The following is a 13,188-nucleotide window of genomic DNA, read 5'->3' as shown; positions in this document are numbered from 1 at the left end:
GTACACCTGAAACTAATGTAGCACTGTTAATTATACCTGAATAAATAAAAGATGTAAAATCAGGAAAAACAAAATATTGGATGAAAAAAAAAGATAGTTAAGTGCTGGCAGGGATGAGGAGGAAAGAGAACTCTTGTACAATGTTGGTGGAATATTTTTTCCACATGGAAAACAGTATTTCTCCATGAAATTAAAAACAGATCTACCATATGATTCAGCAATCCCTTTTCTGAGTATATCCAAAGGAAACACAATTATTATCTTGAAGTGACATCTGTACTCCCATGTTTATTGTAGCATCATTCACAACAGCCAAGATGTAGGAACGACTTAATTTTCCATCAGTGGATGAATAGATCTCTCTCTCTCTTTCACATGCACATATACACACAAAGGAATATTATTCAACCTTTAAAAAGATGAAAAGGCTGTAGTTTATGAAACTATGGATGAAACTGGAGCACATTATGCTAAGTGAAATAAGCCAGAGAAAGACAAATACTGCATGCAATCACTTATATGTGAAATTTTTTTAAAAAAGGTGAAGCTCATGGAAACATAGAATTGAAAAGTGGTGGCCATGGGCTGGGGATGGGTGAAACAGGGAGAGGTTGGTTAAAGGGTGCAAACTTTGAGGTATAAGATGAATGAGGTCTGAGGTTCTAATGTATAACATGGTGACTATAATTGATAACACTGTATTGAATAATTGAAATTTTCTAAGAGGGTAATAGTTAAATATACTCACACACAAAGAAGAGGGTGAATACATGAGGTGATGGATGTGTTAATTAACTGGATGGAAGGAATCTTTTCACAGTGTGTATGTATATCAAATCATCACTTTGTATACTTTTAATACAATTTATACACAGTTGTATTTCTCAATTATACCTCAATAAAGCTGGAAAAAAGCCCAACAAACATTTTCTGGAGCCTTTTCCTGTGATGGTGACAGTGAGAGAGAGAACATGGGAGCACATTCTGTGTGAAGTTTTTTCATAGGGGTCCCTGGAATTAAAACAGAAGTAAACTTTCATCACTACATGGGATGGGATGTTATGTTTGTCTAATGAGCCCTTATATTTTCTCTCACTTTTCCATTGTCTTCAGCTGTAGGATATCTGAAGCAGGAGTATGTGTGAGAACAGAAATTTTTCTCAGAGACCAAAGGTACATGGCCTAAATGAATCATGACAAAACGCTGCCTGGTGTCTTCCCAGGTGTCACATATATGTGAGAAAAGGGACAAAGAAGAGGTAAGTATTGGGTAAGGACTATGGGAGGTTTAGTGATTTGCTGTTGCATGTTTTTATACTCTGTTGAAAATGTACAATTACATGGCATGCTGATTTAAATTCATTTTAACACCAGATATAAAATTCTCAGAAGAAAGATTACCAACTTGCCTATTTATTAAAAATCAAGCAAGCTGTGGCTGAAAATGTTTAATGAAAATAGACTCTTTGGGGGAAACCATGCTGAACTATCGTTGCTTAAGGGACTGTGTGCAGATTCCTATTATTGGCAAGGTACTCACTCCATCAGCGTGAGTGACATCCTTCTCTCCTCTGGCCTTCCGCTCCACTGGCTCGTGGCTATTACCATTCTCAAGGTTAAGCTATGAACAAGAGTGTTGTTAGTTGGAAGCCTGAGAATGTGAGAATTTCTCCCTTTTGGTCCTAATTCTGAATAATGTTCACTAGCAATTCAAGCCTTTTTTTTCCACCCATAAAACCAATGTGATTCTCATACTTCATTCTTTTTACTTACTGAGCCTCAGTTTCCTTGTTCTATTAAGTAAAGAACATAGATTTCAGAGTTTCTTTCTAGCTCTGATCTCCTGTGGTGTCTGTGACCTGACAACCTTGAGAAAAGGACAAAAGTAGTTCATCAGTGAGGAACCTCATTTTAAGTATCGGGAGTTTCTGGAAAAAAAAAAAAATGTGTCGAAAATTGAATTTTAAACATGCCCAAAAAATGGTTTCTGAGGGAAATTTTTAGTGACCTGCTTTGGAAAGTTCTTTTCTCCAACTTTATCTAATTTGATGTGTTTTGATAGCTTGACTTAAAATAACCACTTGTCTGTTGTTTTCTGCCTATAAAATACAAACTTGTTTTGCCAGATACTTGTTAAATGGTAAAAGCATCAATAAACTCCTCAATCTCCATGGTGCTGTGTGGAAATCATCTGAAGAGAGTTGAATATATAATACTTGCCTCTGGGAGAGTGTCTGATATAGCAATTGTGTATATAATGAAGGACAAAAAAAACAAAAGAAGAAGTTATGATATTTTAATTGAGTACAAGGAATAGCAAATATCTCAAGTGATATACTGAGTAAGTTTTTATTTAGTGGAAGGGAGAAGACATCATCTCCTGTAGTAAATTAAGAGCACAGGTTGAGAGACATCAGAATTTATGAACCCACAAAGCGAAAGAGAGATGCCCTCATCGATTTGGGGAGAAGTCTTGAGCATTTGATGACATCTGGAATACTTGAAAATGTGAGCTTAACTCATCCTGAGGAAGATCCAATTTTTTTTACTATAGTAGGTGGTATAGTGTCCTCCCAAAGATGTCTATACCTATTCCCTAGAACCTGTCCCTGTGTTACCCTGAATGGGGTGAAAGGGACTTTTGCAACTGTGATTAAGGTCGGGGAAATAAAACTGCTCTAATTTTATCAGTCCTTTAAGCCAGAGAACCTTTCCTAGAGATGTGATCAATTAAAAAGGATCAGGGAGATGGGGTGTCACTGACTTTGAAAATGGAGGAAGAGGCTATGAGCTAAAGAATTCTGGTAGTCTCTAGAGCTAACAAAAACAGATTCTTCTTGAGAACTTCCAGAAAGGAATGCAGCCCTGCCAATACCTTGATTTCAGTTGACGAGATGTCTATGAGACTTCTGACCTACAGAACTGTAAGATAATTAATTTATGTTGTTTTAGGCAATTGAATTTGAAGTAATTTGTTACAGCAGCAATAGAAAAACAATATACTTACTCAAATTCATACCCACGTAAATAAAAACTCTGATGTTTGAATGTTAAATGACTTTACAAAAAAAATAAAGATTTCATCCTCAAAATCTCTTATATTATGCTCTGACATGGAAGTGTTTATGTCTTGCAATACTGAAACCAGATCAAAATAAAAATGGGGTGCTTCTTTAATTTTTCTGACCACCTGTGGTCTTTCTTTGGCTTATGCAGGCTGATCTTTTTTTGGTGTATACTGGGCTTTCTTTTGGGGATGATGGCTCTTTGCCTTTCATCACTAACTTGGCTTAAAAGCCTTTCAATTTGTACTTTGTCATTTGAATTATTTTTGTTGAGTGTTTTAAGGTTTTTATGGAGACTACAATATTCTAATCTTTTTCTTGAGATTTCTTGCTTTAACTTATGCTTGTTGTTATTTGTATGTATTTTGAATGAACTTGGTTTGCTTGGTCTTTGTTCTTTCTCCTAATGTTCAGATGCTCTTGGCCTTGAATATTGAGACAAGATCTACCCATTCACTTGAACACATTTTGTATAATTTAATATGCAAATAACTCATTATAGGGATTCCTAAGTATAGAAGCCTCCAGGCAAATATTTTCTATAGATTTCTTCTGGGTCTCCCACTTCAAGGAGACTTGATGACATATATCTAAAGACTTGCCATTTAGTCTCTTTCATCCAAAGGATGAAAGTCTGTATCTGGAAGAGGACCTTCACACAATCATATCACCCCCCCAATCTGGGATTTCTAGTGTCCAGAACTGTGAGAAGTAAATTTCTGTTTTGTAAGCCATCCACCCTGTGGCATTTTGCTATAGCAGCCTCAAGGGATTAAGACATCCCTCTCAAATTGACTCACTTAAAAATTGTGATTATTAGGCTACAGAGAAGTCTCGTAGAAGTCCTAAAAATGCTGAACAACTAGTACGTAGGAAACGCAGGCACTAGGGTAGCATGGAATTGCTCAGCAATCAGCTCATGGACTTTCTAATACTTTATCACTTGGAAGCTTTTCTTTCTCTTTGTCTTGCAACAGTCTGAGGTTCTCAACATCTCAATACAAACTTCTAGAAGAAGAATATGATTATCTTCTACCCTCTCCCACCGTGATGGCTCCTGGGACAACCATCTTGCTTGGGACAAGAACATGGATTAAGTATGGCCATTCAGAACTGGCCCTTATTGGGGCAAAGACTGGAAATGACTCCTAGAGAAAGTGCTTTGGTGGAGCGGGACATGTCTGGTCCCCCAATTCACATGTCCCACTCCTACTGCTCCTCTTTATATCCTCTACATTTTAGGTTTTTGCCCCTCAATTGGTATAACATTTTTTTGGTATTGTTTTCCTGCTTTTACTTTAATACTCTTTTTAGAATACAACTTTGGGTTTTCTCTTTAGCAATTTCTTATTACAATTAAGACACATTCTGGCCAATATTTTATCTTGGAGGCTATTATCAGCAGACTGAGTTCATTTCTTATCTTGTCCTTACTGCCATCAGGAGCTATAAGAAGCAGGAGACATTTGATTCCATCATTTCTTGTAGCAACAGCTCCTCTGGGCTATATGACCCAGAGATTATGACCCTATTTTGAATTTTAAAATGATCATTCTGGCTGCTGTGTGATGAATATAAGTCATAACAACACACGAGACAAAGTAGCATAACCAACCTAGATGCTATTACAGTGGTCCAGGGAGGAGACAGGTGTGGCTTGGACTAGGATGGCAGAAGTGGAAGCTATGTAAAGTGATCAAATTTGGCATTTATTGTGAAATTAAAGTCAATAGTACTTGCTGTGGTTGGATGTGGAGATTGAAAGAAAGGGAGAAGTCAAGAGTAACTCCAAGTGTTTTGTGGTATTTTCAGTAAATGTGGATGTTCATTTACTTAGCCAATGAATACTTGAGAAGAAACAAGTTTAGGGAGAATGGGAAAGAATCATATCAGTTGAGCTCTTGACTTACATAATTATGCTTTGTTTGAAACATTGTCTTCATTTAACTTTGGAAAACATCTCTTGGCTTTTTTCCTGCATGCCTCCCACTCATTCTGTTTCTTTTTAAAATCCTCTTTCTCTTCCCAATTCACAAAGATTATAATAATGTAAAGCTACTTCTTATTTTTTTTCTGCCTAGGTGATTCTTCATCCAATCATGTAAATACTATCTACATGTGATTTTTAAATTTATGTCTCCAGGCCAAACATCTCTAACCGCAGGATCATATATAAATAACTTCCTCACCAAGTCAACTGGTCTAATGGACATCTCAGACTCTTGACTTTACCTTTTGGGCAAAGATTGATATTTCTCAGAACTTCACATATTCTATAGCGGGCCTTTTTGATTTTTCAAACTATATCCTTAGGTTATAGACTTTTAATGTAATAAACTCACTGGCTAGGGCTTTTTCCTGGCCATTATATTCCAGATTTGTTTCATCCAAGAAATGCTATTGGAGAGCTTTTTTAGGGGTTTCTTATCCAAAGTTATCCTATAACTAGACTTCTGAAAGTGTACTCAGGCAGAAGTAAAATGTTTTATGACATGGCATAGTAATACCTTCATTATGCTCATTCTGTTGGTGAAATTTAAATCTCTTCATTGTTGCTAAATAATGGGGTTGTTAAAAGGTATTTGATAATTTCAAATATTGAGGTTTGGATCCCTGCTGGATTTTTTCTCATTTATTTATTTAATATTGAATGAAATATTTTCAACATATGGATCTCAGGAAGCAGGATGACTGATGAGAAGTATTTGTTTAATAATTTGATATTTAGTCTTCATTTTAGATAGATCATATTGAATTTTATAAGGTGTAAAGTTCAAAATAGATTTCAAAATATGATTCTTAGTAGGCACTCTGTTTGCCAATGTGGTGAGGGGGAAGGGCATAGACTTTGGGAGTCAGATATTTCTCAATTCAAACTCCAGCTTTACCACTTTCTAGTTGTGTGAACTTGGGTGAGTGTTTCAATTCTGTAAGTATCCTTTCTAAAGGAGGATATTTTTGCAATGAGGATTAAGTCAGGTTGTGTTTGTTAACAAGCTAGCACGCTGTCTGGCACTGAGTTATATCTCTTTCTTTATTACCTCCTTTGTTTGCTGAGTAAGTCCTCTTACAATGAGTTCGTTCAAATTTCAGTGTAGAGTTACTGAGATACTTGAAATTAGATTTCTACTGCCTGCTGTTCAGTGCTTTTCCTTTTAAATAGTATGCCAATCTTGTTGCCAAATGATAATTAATATATTCTTTTAATATCTAAAGTAGCAGGGGTCCCAGATTAAATCTAAATTATTTCCTCCCTAGGGTTCTAGGGGTATTTGATGGATCTTTGCTTTATCAAACCAAAGAACCTCATAGGCAAGAATTCAATCTATGAGAGGGAGAAATGGGGGTAAAATTCTGGTTTCAGGGCAATGGGCTATAGGGCTCAAAGGGGCCAACAGTAAGCTGAGTGTGGACCTTTGAGCCCAGAGCTAGACTTTAATCTAACCAGGCTCTTTGTGTTTCCTTGGAAGGCTTTTTAAAAATTTAATTTTAATTTTATCAGAGAGGAGTCTTATGCCTTAGAAAAATTTGAATACTTTGGCATGTATTGTATATAATGTTGGGACTTGGAGAAAATTTAACTCAGAAGTCAAAATGAACATTATTCATGCTAATGTTATGCTACTACTTTCTTCATATGCCTATAATATTTTCCAGGACTTAAGTTTTTTTCATCTAACATTTGGCAGGATTCTTATTTCTATTTAAGTTTGTAGGTCATGACTAATGTTCATCAATCAATTAATGTGCACAGGACATCAAAGTCAGCTGAGTTTATAGCCACTTATTTATGAACTTGTTTTATTATTAATGATTTCTTAATTTTTATTAGACACAGTTGTATCAAAATCACTTTCTTGAGTTTGCAACAATTTGTGTTTATCTCCATTTCACAATATGACTATTTAGAAAATATTCTTTTGATATAATGTCTATTTCTCTTGGGTGTGAAAAATAGATGTTTTAACCAAGGCAATTGGTTTAGATCTCTATTAGAAATATAGACATTTTTTTGTCACAACAAAGCATTGGATACATAAACTGATAGGCTAAATTAGGTTGTACAACTCATAAGAAACAGAGGAGGAACAGTACCCATCAATAGTAATTTAACAAATTGCTATTGTAACAAAGTAACAAAGTGATTTAAACTTATCAAATGTATTCCTGAAGTATGATCAAGCAATGAGTTTTCATCATCAAGCTCTTTTTTGAGAAGCAGTTGTTTTCAGTCCTTATAGTCATGTGGGGAGCTTCTAAGAAATGCTGATGCTCATGCTCCTGGACAAATCAGAATTTGCCTATATAATTCTAATATGCTGCTTAGGTGAGGGCCTGCCACTTAAGAGTTGAATTTAGCATTCATTAATTTCTGAGGAGAGCAGGTGAATATGACTTTCAAGGCAGCCTGAGGAGAGCAGGTGAATATGACTTTCAGGGCAGCCTGAGGAGAGCAGGTGAATATGACTTTCAGGGCAGCCTTGTGGGGTTTTTTTATATCTAGCCTGGTTGCTTGTCTGAGGAATTTAAAATTTTATGCCTGAGATGGTTCTAAACATTTATTATGGGATCTCTTGAAGTATTCATTTTCACCCTCCCTAAGGAGGGTTGCTACTAGTAACAGAAATAGAGTTCATAAGTGTTTGTTTGTTTCCCATCCCATTCACTTGTTGGGGAATTCAGATTCACACCTTTGATCATTTGCCTATACAATAGAAAACAACTGGCTAAAGAAAACTCAAGCTATGTATTCAGTTAACAGCTAATCTGCATTCGGGCAGTTACTTCAAGCTGCTCTGGAGGTTGCTATCATCTGTCATGGGAGGTATCCAGACAAAGGTATTAATTAAAACTCATTAGGATAGTCAAAATGGATTGTCTATTTTGCTTCCATCTTCATTCTCTTGCATCTCCATTAGTTTTACAGTCATAGCCTTGGCTGTGACTCTAAGTTTTGTTTACTTACCCTCTACATAGATCTGCCAATTTCACACCTGCATAAGTTTGCCATGCCTTCTCGGCATGCTCGCCTGGTGTCCTCACTCCTTGGTCCTCCCACTCATCCTACATGCTTGCTTCCCAAGCCTGCATCCCTATGCTGCCATTCTTGCTCCTGTTGTTCACTTGCCAACATCTTCTTTATCTGTCTTGACACTCATCTATTCTGATGCTCTCTTCTCTTGAGCCTGAGCTCTGTATCTATTCTCTCTTTTGACCTCTACCCATTTCTGCTAGCCTCCATCCACCCAGGAGACTTAACCATGAATTTCTACCAGATTATGTAAAAAAGGGGGTAGTTTTCCTTTCCTAAAAGAGATTTTAACCAAGCTTTGTTTTTATTCTATTACTATGAAGGCCTTTAATATCGGTGCTTGCCTGCATTTTGGTAAAATAACCCATTGTAAGATAAATGGAAAATTCTCTACAATGTATAATTAGAGTATATTATAAAATTGCATATACTCATAGAATATTGGGACAACAGGGAGCAATTAGCATGCAAAATACAACCTGCAATTATAATTAATAATAATTACATATAAGAGTATATAATTTTTATGTCTTATAAAATATAGCAAGGAAAATAAATCTGAAGCTGAAGTCTTATGTCTAGAAGAAGTTATGTCAACTTAAATAAGCATCAGTCTTTGGTGAGTGAGAGTAATAAAAAGGCCGGATCAATGGACACTTCTGCAGACAAATGATATTTCTACCCTTATGAGCATAATTTCTGTCCACTGTAGGACTACATCAAAATCAAGTTTGTGGGTAATTTGAGGATCTGTGTAGTTCAGACTATGTCCAACATTTTATTGGGAATTTCATGTGCATTCTGGCTGTGGGAAAAAAAAAGGCATGTTTTTTTAGCTCAAATACTGTTTTTTGATATATACTCCATAGTATATATCCAATTAGGTTTCATTGGAATTAATGATTCTCATGGAGCTTGCTGAAACAAGGATATTTGACCATTTAAATTTCTGAGCATGGGAGTCTACATAGTACACAGAATATGCACCATTATAAAATAAATCCTTTTTATTTACAGTGATCCAGCAAAATCTGAGTGTCTTTGTATATAGATAACTAACAGAATTGGAAAATCAGGTGAGGAAAGTTCAAGAATAATATTTCCAAAGAAAGCTGTGGCCCAATGTGAATATTAAACATTAATGTTTAAAAGTAAAAAAATAAAAATAAAAAAAATAAAAGTAAAAAAAAAAGTCAAATTTTTGCAGAAGATTCTCTTGATGAAGCAATTCTGGAATTTTTATACTGTCTGGAAGACAAGGCAAAGATCTAGCTTTTTATGAGTGCTTGACATAATGTGAAAAGTGTTATTTTGTTTTCCCTTAGGGGTAAAAGGATAATAGGACAGTCCTAGATTCTCAAGATGGATTCTTATCTAGATAAGGTAAAGAGGAGTGTTCCTCTTTATGCAATTCTCAGTCACTTCAGATGGGAAGGTCTGATTTTTGCTTTGTTGTGATATTAAAGGGGGGCAGTTTAGGGTAAAATATTAGAAGTTATGGCTTTTTTCTTTTAAGTCTTATTGCATCATTAAAATGTCAATCCTTGAATGGAAAATGATAATTCACATTTTATTCAGAAGTTTCTGATTCCTAGAATTCTTTTTTTTTTTTTTAATTTTTATTTATTTATGATAGTCACACAGAGAGAGGGAGAGAGAGGCAGAGACATAGGCAGAGGGAGAAGCAGGCTCCATGCACCGGGAGCCCGACGTGGGATTCGATCCTGAGTCTCCAGGATCGTGCCCTGGGCCAAAGGCAGGCGCCAAACCGCTGCGCCACCCAGGGATCCCTGATTCCTAGAATTCTTAATAAAAATTCCATAGTTCCCAGAAACAAGTTTCAATGTCTATAATTTATGCTATTGAGTTGCTCTTATAACTTATGTAAGTAAACATAGGGAAGCATCTTTTTCTAAAAGCTTCCCGGAAAATGACAGGCAAAACATTCAAAGATAGCAATCAGTTTTGTGTCATGATTGAAGTACTGGGGGGATTTCCATATTGATCTAGACCAGTAGTTGTCAGAGTACCCTTCTCCCCCAACAACAATATTGGTATCACCAAAAGGGTGAGGGCAGGGCAGGGTAAGTGTCCTTAGGAATGCAAATTCTCTACCCCTACCCCAGATCTACTGAAACAGAAATTCTTCAGTTTTCTCTTCAGGAATCCAACAATCTGTATTTTAACAAGCCCTTCTGGTGATTCCACTGCATGCTAAAGTCTGAAAAATAGATCAGTGTGTCTATCCAACCATTCATTCATTCAAAATAGCTATTGCCACCAAATATGTACCATATACTATTCTACATTGCTATGAAGGAATTGGAGGCAAGGAAAGTGATAGCAAAAAAGGGAGGTAAAAATTGCATATCCGGATCACCTTTGGAGATTTGTCTAATTAAAATTCCTAGATTTCGCCTAATACCCCAGTGAACCACCACCTTTCCTTGTATTAGTCATGCCTTCATCCAAGGAATAGGGAGGGCAGAATGGTGAAAGCTTTCCTAACCTCTGTTGAAAGGACAAAATATTGACGGAGGATCCCTTCTCTGTAGGCAAAGGCTGCGCACAGAGGAGAGTATTTCCATACTAGAGGCATCATTTGGTGGCAAGTCTGTTTACTACATTTGCAGGAAGGAATAGGAAACATACAGAGATAATAGAACTTCTAAGGAATGGGTGTTTCCAGGCATCACTCAGCTCAGAATATATTTTTTACAGTAGATATTTATAACACTCTTCCTGTCGCTGAGGTACAAAGCACAGGACTCTGGCAGAGCATGTATGGAATTTTAAAAGAGGAACTTAGGTTCCAGCCAAATTGGACGATCACTTTTTCCTGAACAGTTCCCACCTCCTCCCATTTCCTAGGCTTTGATCAACCTCTTTCTGCCATCTGGAATGCCTCCACCTCATTTCTACTTCTCAAAATCCCATAAATTTACTAAGGCACAGTTAAAAAATCCTGTTAAAAATACTGGCCTGATATCCCTCTGCCCCTCAATGTAATACAATGTCTCCTTCCTTCAGTTTCCTCATAGCACTTGGTGTGTACTTTTGTGTTATGGGCCCTATGTTCACACTGTCATATGTAGAAATATGTGTGGTTTCTAAAAATGAATCTAACTTATCATCCACCCCCATCAGCTGTAGAGAAGACTTGATTTTAGCACTTCAAGTTTACTCATTCTCTAGACAAGTCAGGATTTAAATTCGGTCAACTTAGGTTCATGCCTTCTACCAGGGTTGGTGGTCCCTTATAAGTATCACTCTTCTCCTTTCAGCCTCTGGAAGGGAAGCTCAGGGGCCTCATGACATAGGGGAAGCAGGTGTGTATAACTGGTCTTCTGTGACATCTCACTGTGTCTGTTCAGGAGGTATCTCTGGCTGTGTTGCTCATCTGTGCTCTTGGTATGATCAGTCTCTTCCTACTATCTTCTCTTTCAACTCCCACTGGTGTGGCTGTCCCCAGAGTCCCCTGGCCTTGCAGCCTCTGCTAGGGGTCCTCTATCTCCCTGATGCATCATTCTCAAGTAGGCTTAAGGACTCTTCTTCACACACTGAGGTTCTTCATTTTTCAGATATCTTCCATGCTTTCTGAAAGGACTCCAGAGATTTTTCTGGGTTATTTTCTAGAGTAGAGGGTGGGGTTTATCTTAGACTCTCTCAGCCTAAACACAACTTGCTACTAATTCTACTCTGTGGGCCACCCTGAGGAGTGAGGAGTGAACTGGGTCACTCTCCTCCAAAAGTCCCTGTAGGAAGTGATGCTTAGGGATCCTGCATCCTGAGATAATGGGACCAAGACAGAAGCATATCAACTCTCTGGCTCTTTCCTCAGTTTCCTCTTCCAGCCTCAGGATGGGCTTTCCTCAAATCCCTCTTCTTTTCCCTACTGTCTCCCCATTCTATGTTTACAGTTAAAACTCTACAATTCAGTCTTCTGTGCTTGGCAGTTGGTATTTCAAAGCACATCTTTGAGTTTCTGAGAAAATGCTTGCCTTTCATGAACCTAGCTCTTGTATTTGAAAGCTAGGGGTTTTCATGTCTATTGTGAACCCTCTAAATTAAGAAAGTCATAGTGTGGCTGTGACTTCTTTATTCTAGGCAGAGTCACTCTCTCCTTGAAAATGGTGAGCATTTCATCTTTGGTGCATGGGGAGCCCCAGGGTGGAACATTTGATTCGGGAGTGACAAATAAAGATATTGAAAAACAAATGAAAAATGTGACTTTTTCTGCTATGCCTCTTTTGGTTTATCACATACTATCTTTTATCATATTACGTATCTTCTTGTTTTCACATACCTCTTCTACTTCTCTACTAACTCTCACTCAGACTTAACTTGACATAAGGGTGGAGCCAAAGGCCTGTTCATCTCTAGATGCTTCTCAGTGCCTAATGTGATACTATCTTCAGAAATGTTCCTTGCATAGTATTAATTCTCAATATTTTATTAAGATTTTCTCCTATAAAATGGCTGTATGTTCATTACTGAAAAATATTTCCCTTGCCTGTGCCATCTTTTTGAGTTGCTTATTTAAATCTGAGTAGAAAGTAAAATTATCTCAGGAATTTGCCTGTGATTCCCTGAACTTACACTGCCTTTATTTATAGTGATGATACTAAAAACCACCACCTGATATTGATTTTTTTAAAAGGCACCAGTACTCATTAGCTTTGCCTAATTAAAGGAGTGCTCAGATAGATTCTTATAGCTGTTAACCACCTCTGTGAGTTCCCTACTCTTCCTCTCCTTCCCTCTTCCACCCTTCTTTCCCTTTTCTTCTTCCCTCCTCTCCCCCTTCCTCCCTCCCCTAGCTCACCTGAACATGCATTTTGAAAGCAGATGTATAGAATCCAAAGGAAGTACTTAAGCACACTAGCGCCTGAAGAATGGATCTAGGCAGTTATGATGGGCTAGTTGGCTTGCTCATTTTAGTTCTCCTATGTCCCAGCTTGGAACCAACAAGAACCTTGAGTCTGGTCCCTGAAATCTGCAAGATTAGAAGGATATTAGCAGGGTGGTTTTTTTTTGTTTTTGTTTTTGTTTTTGGTTTAGGACTCTAAAAACAGACTTATTATTCAAAAT

The 13,188-nt window shown here is 37.1% G+C and overlaps 1 long non-coding RNA gene across 1 annotated transcript in view; it reads left to right on the top strand.

Moving 5' to 3' along the window:
* The window catches only part of LOC111098341, a 97,287-nt gene that overhangs the window by 52,617 nt on the left and 31,482 nt on the right, over positions 1-13,188 (top strand). Inside the window, exon 2 of the long non-coding RNA XR_005367970.1 lies at positions 1,114-1,259. This is a non-coding gene — a long non-coding RNA (uncharacterized LOC111098341). The remainder of the gene's footprint in view (positions 1-1,113; positions 1,260-13,188) is intronic.

This window comes from Canis lupus, chromosome 12 (assembly GCF_011100685.1).
Source record: "Canis lupus familiaris isolate Mischka breed German Shepherd chromosome 12, alternate assembly UU_Cfam_GSD_1.0, whole genome shotgun sequence".
Taxonomy (NCBI): Eukaryota; Metazoa; Chordata; class Mammalia; order Carnivora; family Canidae; genus Canis; species Canis lupus.
Note: the sequence above shows the minus strand (reverse complement) of the source record. Positions and strands in the feature narration are given on the sequence as shown.